Genomic DNA, 12,796 nt, shown 5'->3' with positions numbered 1-12,796 from the left:
CCACTGAGCCATCGAGGCATCCCCACTTTTTTGTTTTAAAAAAGCCACTTAATCTTTGATCCTGGTATATTTATAGGTATAAACCTATAAAGACAGGTAAATGCCCTTTATTACCATTTTCTTTCCTGAGAGCATTTAAAAATGTAGAGAGGCTATATTTTATATGGACTAAATTGCTCTGGTCTGAAGACCTCAGGAATGATTTTCTGTGAGATGAGTTGAGGGGGTGTCCTTTATTGGAAACCGGGCAGGGAGTTGTCACTGTGTCTGCTCCCAGCTGGCCCTAAGCCAGCCTCCTACCAAATTGCGAGTTGTTCTTCATGACAACGGATGAAAGGCTGCAGCAGCTGAGATCAGATGTAGTGGCCATGGATGTAAAAGAACGTCTTTTCCCCTCTGGTATGCAAGATTTGAGTTTAAATGTGAACGATGTCTTGAGATCAACGCATTCAGTACCTTTTAGTGATGCAGTAAAGAAAAGTATCCAAAATTGAATAGAAAGATAGGGAAACGTTTGCTTAATGAATGAAGGCTTTTTGGAAAAAATGAGCAAGGATAAAGTATTTTGGGGAAGCGTGGACAAGTCATGTAACCTCTCTGGGCCTTTGTCCCCTCATTCCTAAAACAAAGAGGTTAGAGGAGAGGAGCACTGAGGTGTCTTCTATTTCTAACATTCCAGGATTGCACAGTTCTTCCTTCTGGCCATTTTGGACAGTCTGGGCAAAGACCAGTAGGCAAGAAAGAGGAGTAAGCTCTTAAGAATGTGAGCAGGAATGGAAGTTGCAAGCAGAGATGTGAATTACCGAAAAGGGAATATGAATGTTCTGGAAGCAGGTTTTTTAATCCAAAAACGTGGTCCAGGTTGTTACAGAAAAAGATTTGGAGGCAGCTGGCTGGGTGGTTTGTATTAAGTGAATATTTTCTAGTGTAACATTTTAATTCCTTTCATTATTTTAAATGTATTTAAAAGTACACATTTAAAGTATACAATTCAATGGCTTTTCATGTATTCACAGAGTTGTGCACACATCACCACAACCAATCTTAGAATATTTTCATTACCCTAAAAAGAAACATTGCTCTGCTTAGCAGCATTTCCAACCCCTACCCCAAACCGCAGTCAGCCACTGATCTGCTTTCTGGTTTTATGGGATTTGCCTATTCTGAACAGGTTATGTAAATCGGATCATATAATATATGGCCCCTTGTGACTGGTTTCTTTCACTTAGCGTATGTTTTCAAGGCTTGTCCATGTGGTGGTATATATCTAGTACTTCATTTCTTTTTATTGATGAATACTATTCTATTGTTTGTATATACCACATTTTATTTCTCCTTTCATCAGTTGTTGGATATTTAAGTGGTTTCTACTTTTTGGCTATTATGAATTATGTTGCTATGCTTGTATAAAAATTTTTGCGTAGACATATGTTTTCAGTTCTCATAAGTATATACCTAGGAGTAGAATTGCTGAGTTGTGTGATAACTATATTCAGCTGTTATTGATTGATTGTGCAAAAAGGTGATTTTATTAAAGCATGGGGATAACGATTGATTGTGCAAAAAAGGTGATTTTATTAAAGCATGGGGATAGGACCCATAGACAGAAAGAAGTGCTGCTATGCAGCTGTTTTAAAAACTGACAGATTGTTTTTCAAAGTGGTGAACTGTTTCATATGCCCATCAGCAGTGTACCAGGATTCCAGTTTCTCCACATCCTTGCTAACACTTGTTATTACAACTTTTTGATCCTACCCATCCTGGTGGGTCTGAAGCGGTGCCTTATTGTGGTTTTGCATTCCGTGATGACTAATGATGTTGAGCATCTTTTCATATGTTTATTGGCCATTTATATGTCTTCTTTGTTTTTGTTTTTGTTTTTTTTGAAGATTTTATTTACTTATTTGAGAGACAAAGAGTGGGAGGGAGGGGGCTGGAGAGCAGAGGAAGAAGGACAGGAAGACTCCATGCTGAGCTTGGAGCTAGACGTGGGAGTCAATTCTACCACCCTGAGATTATTACCTGAGCCGAAATGAAGAGTAAAATGTTCAACCAACTGAGCCTCCCGGGTTCCCCTGTATATCTTCTTTGAATATATATCTATTCAGATCCTTCGTACATTTTTAAATTGGATTATTTATCTTTTTATGATGGAGCTTTATTTATAGATTCTAGATACAAGTCCCTTACCAGATAAATGATTTGCAGAAAATTTTTTCCATTCTGTAGGTTGCCTTTTCACTTTATTGATGCTGTCCTTTGAAGCATAAAAGTTTTTGATTAATGATGGCCAGTTTATCTGTTTTTATTGTTGTTCTTGCTTGTACTTTTGTATCATAGCTAACAAATCATTGCCTAACCCAAAGTTGTAAAGATTCATGCCTATGTTTTCTTCTTTTTTTTTTTTAATTTTATTTATTTATGATAGTCACAGAGAGAGACAGAGAGAGAGAGGCAGAGACATAGGCAGAGGGAGAAGCAGGCTCCATGCAGGGAGCCTGACGTGGGATTCGATCCCGGATCGTGCCCTGGGCCAAAGGCAGGCCCTAAACCACTGCGCCACCCAGGGATCCCCCTTATGTTTTCTTCTAAGAGTTTTATAGTTTTAGCTCTTATAATTGGGTCTTTGAAGCATTTTGAGTCAACTTTTACTTATGGTATGAGGTAGGGGTCTAACTTCATTCTTCTTCTACATGTAGATAGCCTTTTAATTATTTTTAACTATATATATATATATATCAGTTATTTGAGTGGTTGCTCCAGGCTTAAAATATATTTTTTAACTGATCAGAAATTAGTTTAAATTTATACTAACATAATTCCAGTGAGATCTAGATATTTTACTCCTTTATAGCTCCCTTCCCAGCTCCCCTTTGTTTTGTTATTATTGTTATAACTATTACATCGATGTGTGTTAGAAATACAACATATTGTTATGTTACTTTGTATAATTTCATGTACTTTAAGAAAGTGAGAGAAGGAAGGAAGGATAGCAAGTATAGATAGATTTGGGGGTTATTATGAGCCCCTGAGGTGCAGAAATGCTCTCTGCTTTGCTCATCTTCATGTCCCCTGCACCGAGAACAGTATTTGTCACATAGTAGGTGCTTACCTAATACATAAATGAATGAATAATGATCTCCATACAGATAATATATAGACTCCCAGAGAGAGAGAGAGAGCGAAAGAGCATCACAACAAGATGTGGAGATGAGTAGTGAAGAGATAAGAGAATAAGATTACATGATTGTGGAGGTGTTGTGGGAGAGATAATAATCACACTAAAAAATATGAAGACCATGTCTTTCTCATTCAATGTCATGTATCTGATGCCTAGTGCAGTGTTGACATTTGGGAAATGCCCAGTAGAGGTTTGAATGAATAAATGAAGCATCCCATGACTAGTGCAGATCTTGGGGGAGGAGGCAAGAGTTTCAGCCTCAGAAGTCCCGGTGCTCTCCAAATGGACACATTCTCTGACTCTTCTCAGTGACCATGACTCTGCACTGGTGCTTCTTCTGTGGTTCTCACCTGTGTCCCACATCCCCACTAGACTGTCAGCTCCCTATGTGTGTTCTCAGCAGAAAGTCCAACCACTGAAGGATAAGAAGTACAAACCTGTTGGTTAGAACTTAGCAGAGGAAAGATGGTAAATTTATCGTTAACCAAGTTGGTAGGGCAGAGAGTGGGCCATGAGAAGAGGAAGAAGAAAACTATTGATAATAGAATGAGACAACTGAGAGAAAGCCTGTGATATTCTAGATTTATTTAACTCACTCATTCCTCCACAACACCTATATTGAAAGCCTGTTTTATACTAGGCTAGAGATGCATATAACAAAGTGTTCAACTTTTCTTATACCAAATATTAAATCCTAGACATAAAAAACTTACTTCATTGTTGTAAGAACATTCTGGAAATAACTATACAGCCCTTTATAGTGACTAAGATGTATAAGACTGGAGCCTTGCTCCCTGGGCTTGAATCCCAGCTGGGTGGATCACCTGATGACCTCCTTGTGCTGACTAGAGCTCCTTTTCCTGTAAAATTGAGATATCCCGACTTCTGGATTAAACGGTGAGTACACATAAAACACGTAGGACAGTGCCTACCACATAGCATATAGTAAATAAGAGCTAGCTATTATTATTGATATACAATTATTATTAAACAAAGACCATAATAGTTAATTGAGATCATCTAGTAAGTTTCTTTTTCTTACGAAAAGATTTTATTTATTTATTTGACAGAGCGATAAAGAGAGCCAGAGAGCACAGGCTGGGGTGGGGGTGGGAGTGGGGGTGAGGGGAGTGGGGGGTGAGGATGGCAGAGGAAGAGGGAGAGTGTAGGCTCCCCACTGAGCAGGGAGGCCAGTGTGGGCCTGGATCCCAGGACCCTGGAGTCATGACCCAGGCCAAAAGCAGACGCTTACCGGACTGAGCCACGTAGGCGCACCCATCTAGCAAGTTCTAATACAATTTTAGAGTTCCAATTTCATAGTACCTAGCTACCCAGAAATCTTCTTAGTAGCAATCATTTATGTACAAATGAATTTATTTATTTAGAAGCTTTAGCTATTAAGAAGGAACAATCCTCTCCTTATGTATGATTCATTTTGTTAAATGATTACGATGGCAAAGAGCTGTTTTCTATCTTTGAATACCAGCTCCATTCCAGAGGTTACCAGAACAGAGAGGAACCCGCTGGATGGATATATCAGAGGGCTGGAAAGAAGTTGCTTTATTTTTTAATTTTTTTTTTCAAATTGGGTTAATATGAATGAATCCCTGTCTGAGATTTCAAAGCTGTGGCAGATCAATGGGCTCAGGAATCAAAGGCACCAAACGTGATGTTGCTAATGTAAATGTATAAGCCATTCAGAACACTAATTAAAGACTGTTCCCAGTTGGTTTTATCATGTAAAAGAATAGCATCATGAAAGATTCTGAGGCTTAAAAAAATCTTCAGAAAGATACCGTAGAAAAAAAAAAAGATACTGTAGAAAGGTTGAATGATTTTTTTTTTTTAAGATTTTATTGATTTATTCATGAGAGACACACAGAGAGAGAAGCAGATACAGAGGCAGAGGGAGAAGCAGGCTCCATGCAGGGGGCCCAGCGCGGGACTCTCGATCCCAGGACTGAGGGATCACACTCTGAGCTGAAAGCAGTTGTTCAACTGCTGAGCTGCCCAGGCGTCCCTGAATGATTTATTTCTATTACTGTATTCAAAAACCTCCTCCCTCTCCCCACCAAAGTGTTCCATAACCCACTATTGCTTGGAGTCCTAAAGTACAATTCAGGAGTACAATTCAAGAGTAAGATTTTTCTTACTGTAGAACTGCAGGTTCCCTCCTTTCAGTAGTTTTCTAGTAGAAGCAGAGAACTTACTTCAAACACTGAACATTAGTACCTGATGTTCTTTTTTCATCAGTAGATTGCCTGTGTTAGGTCATGCATGTCCAGTGAATGTCCAGCACTTTGGGTCCTGAACAAATACATCATGTGGAGAGGAAGTTGATGGCACATAATAAATGTTTAATAAGTGTTTGTTTAATGAATAAATGTGGTGAGGGCAAACTGAAAAAAAATTTATTATAAAGAGGAGTCTCATCTAGATAATTTCACCCTGAATGATTGCAAACAAGTCATATAACTGGATCATTCCATGCCTCAGTTTCCATGTCTTTAAAAGAGTTTTTTTTTTTTTTTAAGATTTTATTCATTTATTCATTAGAGACAGAGACAGAGAGAGAGAGAGAGAGAGGTGGAGACACAGGCAGAAGGAGAAGCAGGTCCCACGCAGGAGTCGGATGTGGGACTGGATCCCAGGACTCTAGGATCACACCCTGGGCCAAAGGCAGGCGCTAAACGGCTGAGCCACCCAGGGATCCCCATTTAAAGGGTATTTTTTGGGATCCCTGGGTGGCGCAGCGGTTTAGTGCCTGCCTTTGGCCCGGGGCGTGATCCTGGAGACCCGGGATCGAATCCCACGTTGGGCTCCCGGTGCATGGAGCCTGCTTCTCCCTCTGCCTGTGTCTCTGCCTCTCTCTCTCTCTCTGTCTCTCTCTCTGTGTGACTATCATAAATAAATAAAAATTTTAAAAAATTTAAAAATAAAGAGTATTTTTGATACATTGTGGTTTAAATTAAATTGTGGATTAAAATATTAATTAAAAAGTTGGTGCTTTTAGGAGTAAAATAGAACTATGTTAATTCAAAATCATAACATTGAAGACTCCCACTGCCCAGCTCACCTGGCTACAGTAAGGAGCAGGGAAACAGTCTAAACATCACGTCGTACAGTTGCTCAACCCTGGGCATACGTTGATCATCAGGAGAATGAGCACTCACTCTTATTTGCCCTGAGATTCCTTTGAAAGAAGTGACACTAACAAGTAAAACAACACAATGGGTATGCAACTGTATCATTATTCTTAGCCTCAGGGACTGTCCAGGGGAAGAAGAAAAAAAAACAAAGAGGAAGAGATAACAGACATAAGTAGGATGATCACATTCTATATCATGCAAATGAAGACACTTTTGAAAATGAAAAAGCAGCTAATATTAATTACATGGACAGTTAAGGAAACCGGAATGTCTGGTTAGCCTGGGTCTACACCATGCCCAAAACCCATTCAAGCATATAGGATCAATTCTACCCTTTTTACCTAACTAATTTTTTCCCTTCCTGACTCCATCTTTTCTGATAAAACTCCTCCCAGCTCCTCTAGGTAAACACTGGGAGTTCTACCTTCATTTGATAGTTACAGCATCTGTGGTTCTCATTATAGAATCATTGGCATCATAGAGGCAATGAAGATTGAGGTATATGCCTTTCTGCTCCATTTGGTGAAATTCCACCTGTATTTTTAGTTAATTTACTTACATGAATGCTATCCAGTTTTCCACACCTTATTTTGTCTGATAAACTATAAGTCCTTGTAACCTGTAGATAATCTCTTGAGTTTGCTGACCTTTGACTTTTATTACTACTAACAAACCTTGATACTTTTCTTACCTCCAGTGCAATAGGTTTTTCCTTCTAATTAGCACTGCCCCCTCAACAGTCAGAGTGTTGACATCTCTGCTGGCCATACCCATTAGGATACCTGTGTGTTGTAATGGGAAAGAGGCAGGTCTATACATTTGGTCAACAAATATTTAATTGAGCATTTATTGTGTGCCAGATACTATTCAGAGCCCTCGATTTGCAGTGTAGTCTGTGATTTGTCTTTTGGTTTTCATATCTTTCGATATGCAGAAATTTTTACTTTCATGAAGTCAAACTTGCCAATTTTTTTCTCTTTTATGGCTTGTGTTTTTTTGTGTCTAGTCCAAAAAACTTGCCCTACTTCAGGTCCTGGATATATTCTATGTATACTTCCAGAAACTTCATTGTCCTAGGTTTTATGTATAGGTCAATGATCCATCTCAAATTCATTTTTGTGTGTGGTATAGGATAAAAGTCAAGGTTCAACTTTTATTTGCACAGATTATCCCCCTTTCTCCTTTCCTAGGTTGTCCGGTAATACTTCTATTGGAAAACCTTCCCATCGGGCTTTCTAAACTGTGAGGGGAAAGCAGTTGAGTTACAATATTTCAGCATGTCCATATAGGCTTATGGGTTTTTAATCTCATTCGTGTGAATGTTACAAAGGTCCAGAAGGGGGCAATGTGACACTTGGACTTCAAGAGGTTTTTTTTCCACAGATGCTTTGGAATTCATCCTATATCGTTAAAATCAAGAATCTTAGGTTAGGGAATGATTCTGTAGACATCACGGAGTCCATCACTCTCACTTGTCAGGAAAGAAACTGAAGCCCAGAGAGGGGAAGGGACTTGCTTAAGGTCATATAGGCATTTAGTGGGAAAGTCTAGACCCCAATTTCATCCTAAGTTTTCTTCCTTCTGGCCTGTATACACCTATAAAGCAAAACAAATGTTACTGACTAAATACAAACAAAGCTTCAACCAATGAAATTTCGATTAACAATATCACTTGGGGGGCACCTGACTGGCTTAATGGTTGAGCATCTGCCTTCGGTACTGGTTGTGATCCTGGGGTCCTGGGATCAAATTCCATATCAGGCTCTCCACGGGAAGCCTGCTTCTCCCTCTGCCTATGTCTCTGCATCTCTCTGTGTGTCTCTCATGAATAAATAAACAAAAATTAAAAAAAAAACTCAACAACATTATCACTTGAAAAATAATGAATAATTGTTTTGTTGAAATTAATTTGTTCCTTATAAGTAAATTAAATAATTACAGTGCTTTTAAAAACAATGTCATAGTTATTCATATCATACTTTAATTTCTTTCAAATGACCAGTCCTCAATAAATATTTGTGAATTTTCTTTGTATTGAAGGTATAAATAATTTAAAATATCTTAAGATCTCAGAAACCGTTATCTGAAGTCTCTGCAATTTTTATTCTCTCCTTGACCCAAGTACTTTCTCTCTATAGGTATCACATTTTTCAAATAATTATACATTACAAGACATTCAAATGATATGGAAACATAGGAAGTAAGAAATGAAACAAGCTCATTTAACATTATAAATATTGTATAACATCAGGTTGTAAAAATATTAGGTTGCTTTGACAAAGGTCAAAACAATGACCTTAAGGAAGGCTTAAAGAAGGTAGAATCTTAATTCTCTCACAACCAAATCTACAAGTGAGTGACCCTGGGCTGATACGGTGGCTCTGTAGTGAGGGAGGCCCAGGTTCCCCCCCCCTCTTGTGGCTCTGCCATTCTCAGGCCATGGCTTCCATCTTGGTCTAAGATGGCTGTTTCCATCTACACCACCATGTCTGTATTCCAGCCAACAAGAAGAAGGGAAAAAAGAAGAGGAGGATGACACGCTTCTTTCCTTTCCTTTTCCTTTTGCCAACAACTCATGACCAGAATTCAGGTGCATGGCTGAACCGAACTAGAAGGGAGACTGGGCAATACACTAGCAGGATAACAGCACGCCCAGATAAGACTTCTTTGTTGTGGAATAATGGCTTTCAAATCTGGTTATGCAACACAGTCACCTGGGAAACTTAAAAACAGACCAAAAAAGTCTGCCCTCTCCCAAGATCACTGAAATCACAACCTTTGGAGGTAGGAGCCTAGGTTTCTGCATTTTAAAAGAGCTCTGTGGTGATTTTGATGCAGGTCAGGGCTAAGAATCAGTGCTATAACAAAGTACAGACAGGAAGGAAGGAAGGGAGGTAGAAAGGAAGGAAAGGAAAGGAGGGAGGGAGAGAGAGAGATAGAGAAAGAAAGAAGAAAGAAAGAAAGAAAGAAAGAAAGAAAGAAAGAAAGAAAGAAAGAAAGAAAGAAAAGAAAAGAAAAGAAAGAAAAGAAAAAATAGAAGGGGTACAAATAACAGCCTCTACAATACTCCTCTTTATTACCCCCAATTCTGCATCACCCTCTTCCCACCTCCACCCCTACAGGGTTGTCACCTACTACTTCAATCTGTATTCTTCAGACCTTTTCCAGTGAATCCACAAATGGACACATCTATCCATACATATGTGCGTGTCCAAACACCCAGTAGTGACTCTCAAATTTCTCTATGTATGGGTCTTGGGATTGCAATATTGTGGAGGTTTTTTTGCATGACAGTTTACGTTAATTTAAGAAAATATAGATATCAGAGAATGGGGAAATCCAATGGGAGAATTTGGGGTGTTGGGAGAGCGATAGCCTACCTGAGACACCTGCTGGCTCAGTCTCTACAAATATCACATTATGGAATCATTTATATTTTGCCAGTGATTGGAAATGGCATGTCTATTACATGGGAAATTTCCATAATCCGTGAGATTTTTTTTTTAATTCTCTATTCTGTTAGTTCAGATTGCTATTGTACACTGACACAGGTTCACTTTTTCATATTGGATAACTTCTCTCCTGTTCCCTGTCACCTTTACCTTCGCTTACCTACACTACTAGGTAAATATTTACGAATTCTCAGATTTGTTGTTTATACTGTGTGACGGGATCGCTGAGATATGGGAGGCTCTTAATAAAGGTATCAAATCCACCTGAACTTTTTATATGGTAAAAGTAAAAGCTTTTGTTCTGGAACACGTTTCTCCCTTTCCCAGATCCTAGTCCTCTGGCCTCTGGTCATGCTAGCTTTCTTGAGTTCTGCTCAGATAGAAAAGGACAATGTTTTCCTAACTTCTAAGGCCATCACTCAAACGTGGTTCTCTACTTCGTGAACGTGCTATATCAGAGTTGAAGTTCTAAGGCAGCAAAAGAGCAGTTTCTGTTTTGACTTGCAAATATTTTTAGCCCCCTAAAAATAAACGGTGAGCTGCAAATAGACACAAATGTTCCCACACTGTGTTTCCTAAATTCATTATTTTTGAAGAGATGAAGCATACATTTTGTTTTTCTGCTTAGGGCCACCTGCTTATCATTCAATCCATGATTCCATTCTGTACCTTAATGTTATTCCTTCTCCATCCTATACCTTAATGTCATTTCTTTATTTGTTTAGATGCCAGCATACTCCCTCAGAGGAGATGGGAAGATTTATGTTTTGGAAATGGATTAATCACACATAAGATTAAAATCCTTATGGGGAAGGCCTTGGGTTTCTGCTATGTCCTGACTGAAACATAATAACATTCTCTCCCTTATGTGTTTGAAATTCCTGATTCCACATGTTACAAGGCTTAGGTACACAGTCTTCTCCCTCATGGTGCTTATAGTCAAGACATCAAAACAACTTCTTTCTTTCTTTTTCTTCTTTTGACTTAAATACGTATTTCCATTTTAAAATCACTTTGTTTTGTTCCTTCCATCATGGTAAGTGTACTCTTTAATCCTCCTCCCCTATTTCTCCCACCCCCCACCCACCTCCCCTCTGGTCACCTCCCCTCCGGTTTGTTCTCTGGAGTCAAGAGTCTGGTCCTTGGGGACACCTGCCTTAAGCTCAGATTGTGATCCCGGGAGCCTGGACTGAGTCCTAAGTCAGGCTCCTTGCTCAGCAGGGAGCCTGCTTCTCCCTCTGCCTGCCACTCCTCCTGCTTGTGCTCTCTCTCTATCTCTCTGACAAATAAATAAATAAATAAAATCTTAAAAAAAAAAAAAAGGCCTATTTCTTGGTTTGCCTCTCTTTTTTTTCCTCTTTGCTTATTTGTTTTGTTTCTTAAATTCCACATATAAGGGAAATCAGAGGGTAGTCTTTCTCTGACTTATTTTGCTTAGCATTATGCTCTCTAGCTTCTCATGTCATTGAAAATGGCAAGATTTCATTATTTTTTTATGGCTGAATAACATTCCATCATAGATATAGATATAAATATAGATATAGATAGATATTTATATCCACATCTTCTTTATCCATTCATCTACCAATGGACACTTGGGCTGCTTCCATAGTTTGGCTATTGTAATTAATACTGCAATAAACATGGTGTGCATGTGTCCCTTTGAATTGGTGTTTTTATATTTTTGGACAAATACCCACTACTGTAATTCCTGGATTGTAGGGTAGTTCTATTTTTAGCTTTTTGAGGAGCCTCCATACTGTTTTCCAGAGTGCCTGCCCCAGCTTGCATTCCCGCAACAGCGCTCAAGTGTTCCTTTTCTCTACATCCTTCACTTGTTGTTTCTTGTGTTTCTGATTTTAGCCATTCCGACAGGTGTGAGTGTGAGGTGATACCTCACTGTGGTTTTGATTTGCATTTCTCTGATGATGGGGGATATGGAACATCTTTTCATGTGTCTGTTGGCAAAAGCAACTCTCTTAACTTTAGTCAGGCTTAGTTTTTTTTTTGTTTGTTTCTGTTTTGATCTATGAAAAGGGAATGACAATACTCCACATCACAGGACTGTCATGTCATGTCATTCATTCATCTACCCATTTGTCACTGTTGCCTATTGTAAAATACCTAACATTTTAAAATTACATATATATTTTTGACCTAGTATGTTTTAACAATCTTTTTAAAAATAGCAATAGAAAATGTTAAACAGATACAAAAATGGTGCAAAGACTGTTATAAACTTCCATGTGCTCATCACCCAGCTTTTAAAATGATCAATTCGTTGCCAAACTTGTTTCATTTAAATTTTACTATTCCCTCCACTCCTGGTTACTTTGAAGCACATCTCAGACATATCACTTCATTTAACAATTATTTTTTCTGGAACTTTATCTTTTTTTTTTAATTGACTTATACTTGACACACAGTGTTACATTAATCTCAGTTGTACAACATAGTGATTCAATAAGCCTATGCCTTATGTTATGGTCACCACAAGTGTAGCTACCATCTGTCACTATATATTTTGACAATACAATTGACTGTATTTCCTATTTTTTAAGATTTTATTTACTTATTTATTCATGAGACACAGAGAGAGAGGCAGAGACATAGAGACAGGCAGGGAGAGAAACAGGCTCCATGCAGGGAGCCCAGTGTGGGACTCTATCCCGAGACTCCAGGATCACACCCTGGGCCAAAGGCAGCCGCTTAACCGCTGAGCCACCCAGGCGTCCCACTGACTATATTTCCTATGCTGTACCTTTTATCCTTGTGACTTATTTATTCTGTATCTGGAAGCCTGTATCTCCCACTCCTTTTCATCCATTTTGCCCATCCCCCCACCACTCTCCCCTCTGGCAACCATCAGCTTGTTCTCTGTATTTTTGGGTCTGTGTCCACTTTTTGTTTGTTTTGTTTTGGATTCCACATGTAAGTGAACTTGTAAGGTATTTGTTGTTCTCCATCAGACTTATTTCACTTCTCATTATACCCTCTGGATCCGTCCATGGTTT

The 12,796-nt window shown here is 38.8% G+C and overlaps 1 protein-coding gene across 7 annotated transcripts in view; it reads left to right on the top strand.

Moving 5' to 3' along the window:
• NIM1K (NIM1 serine/threonine protein kinase) overlaps positions 1-12,796 on the top strand; it is a 63,848-nt gene that overhangs the window by 24,390 nt on the left and 26,662 nt on the right. The window contains exon 1 of one of the 7 annotated variants that reach the window (XM_072824715.1): positions 304-399. The exons of 5 other annotated variants lie outside the window; for them this stretch is intronic. The gene's annotated coding sequence lies outside the window, so the exon portion shown is untranslated. Of the gene's footprint in view, positions 1-303; positions 400-8,909; positions 9,115-12,796 lie in introns of those variants that run through there. One more of the 7 variants, XM_072824717.1, reaches the window with a different exon arrangement.

The sequence above is a fragment of the Canis lupus genome, chromosome 4 (assembly GCF_048164855.1).
Source record: "Canis lupus baileyi chromosome 4, mCanLup2.hap1, whole genome shotgun sequence".
NCBI classification, from domain to species: Eukaryota; Metazoa; Chordata; class Mammalia; order Carnivora; family Canidae; genus Canis; species Canis lupus.
This window is presented reverse-complemented; position numbering and strand designations above follow the sequence as displayed.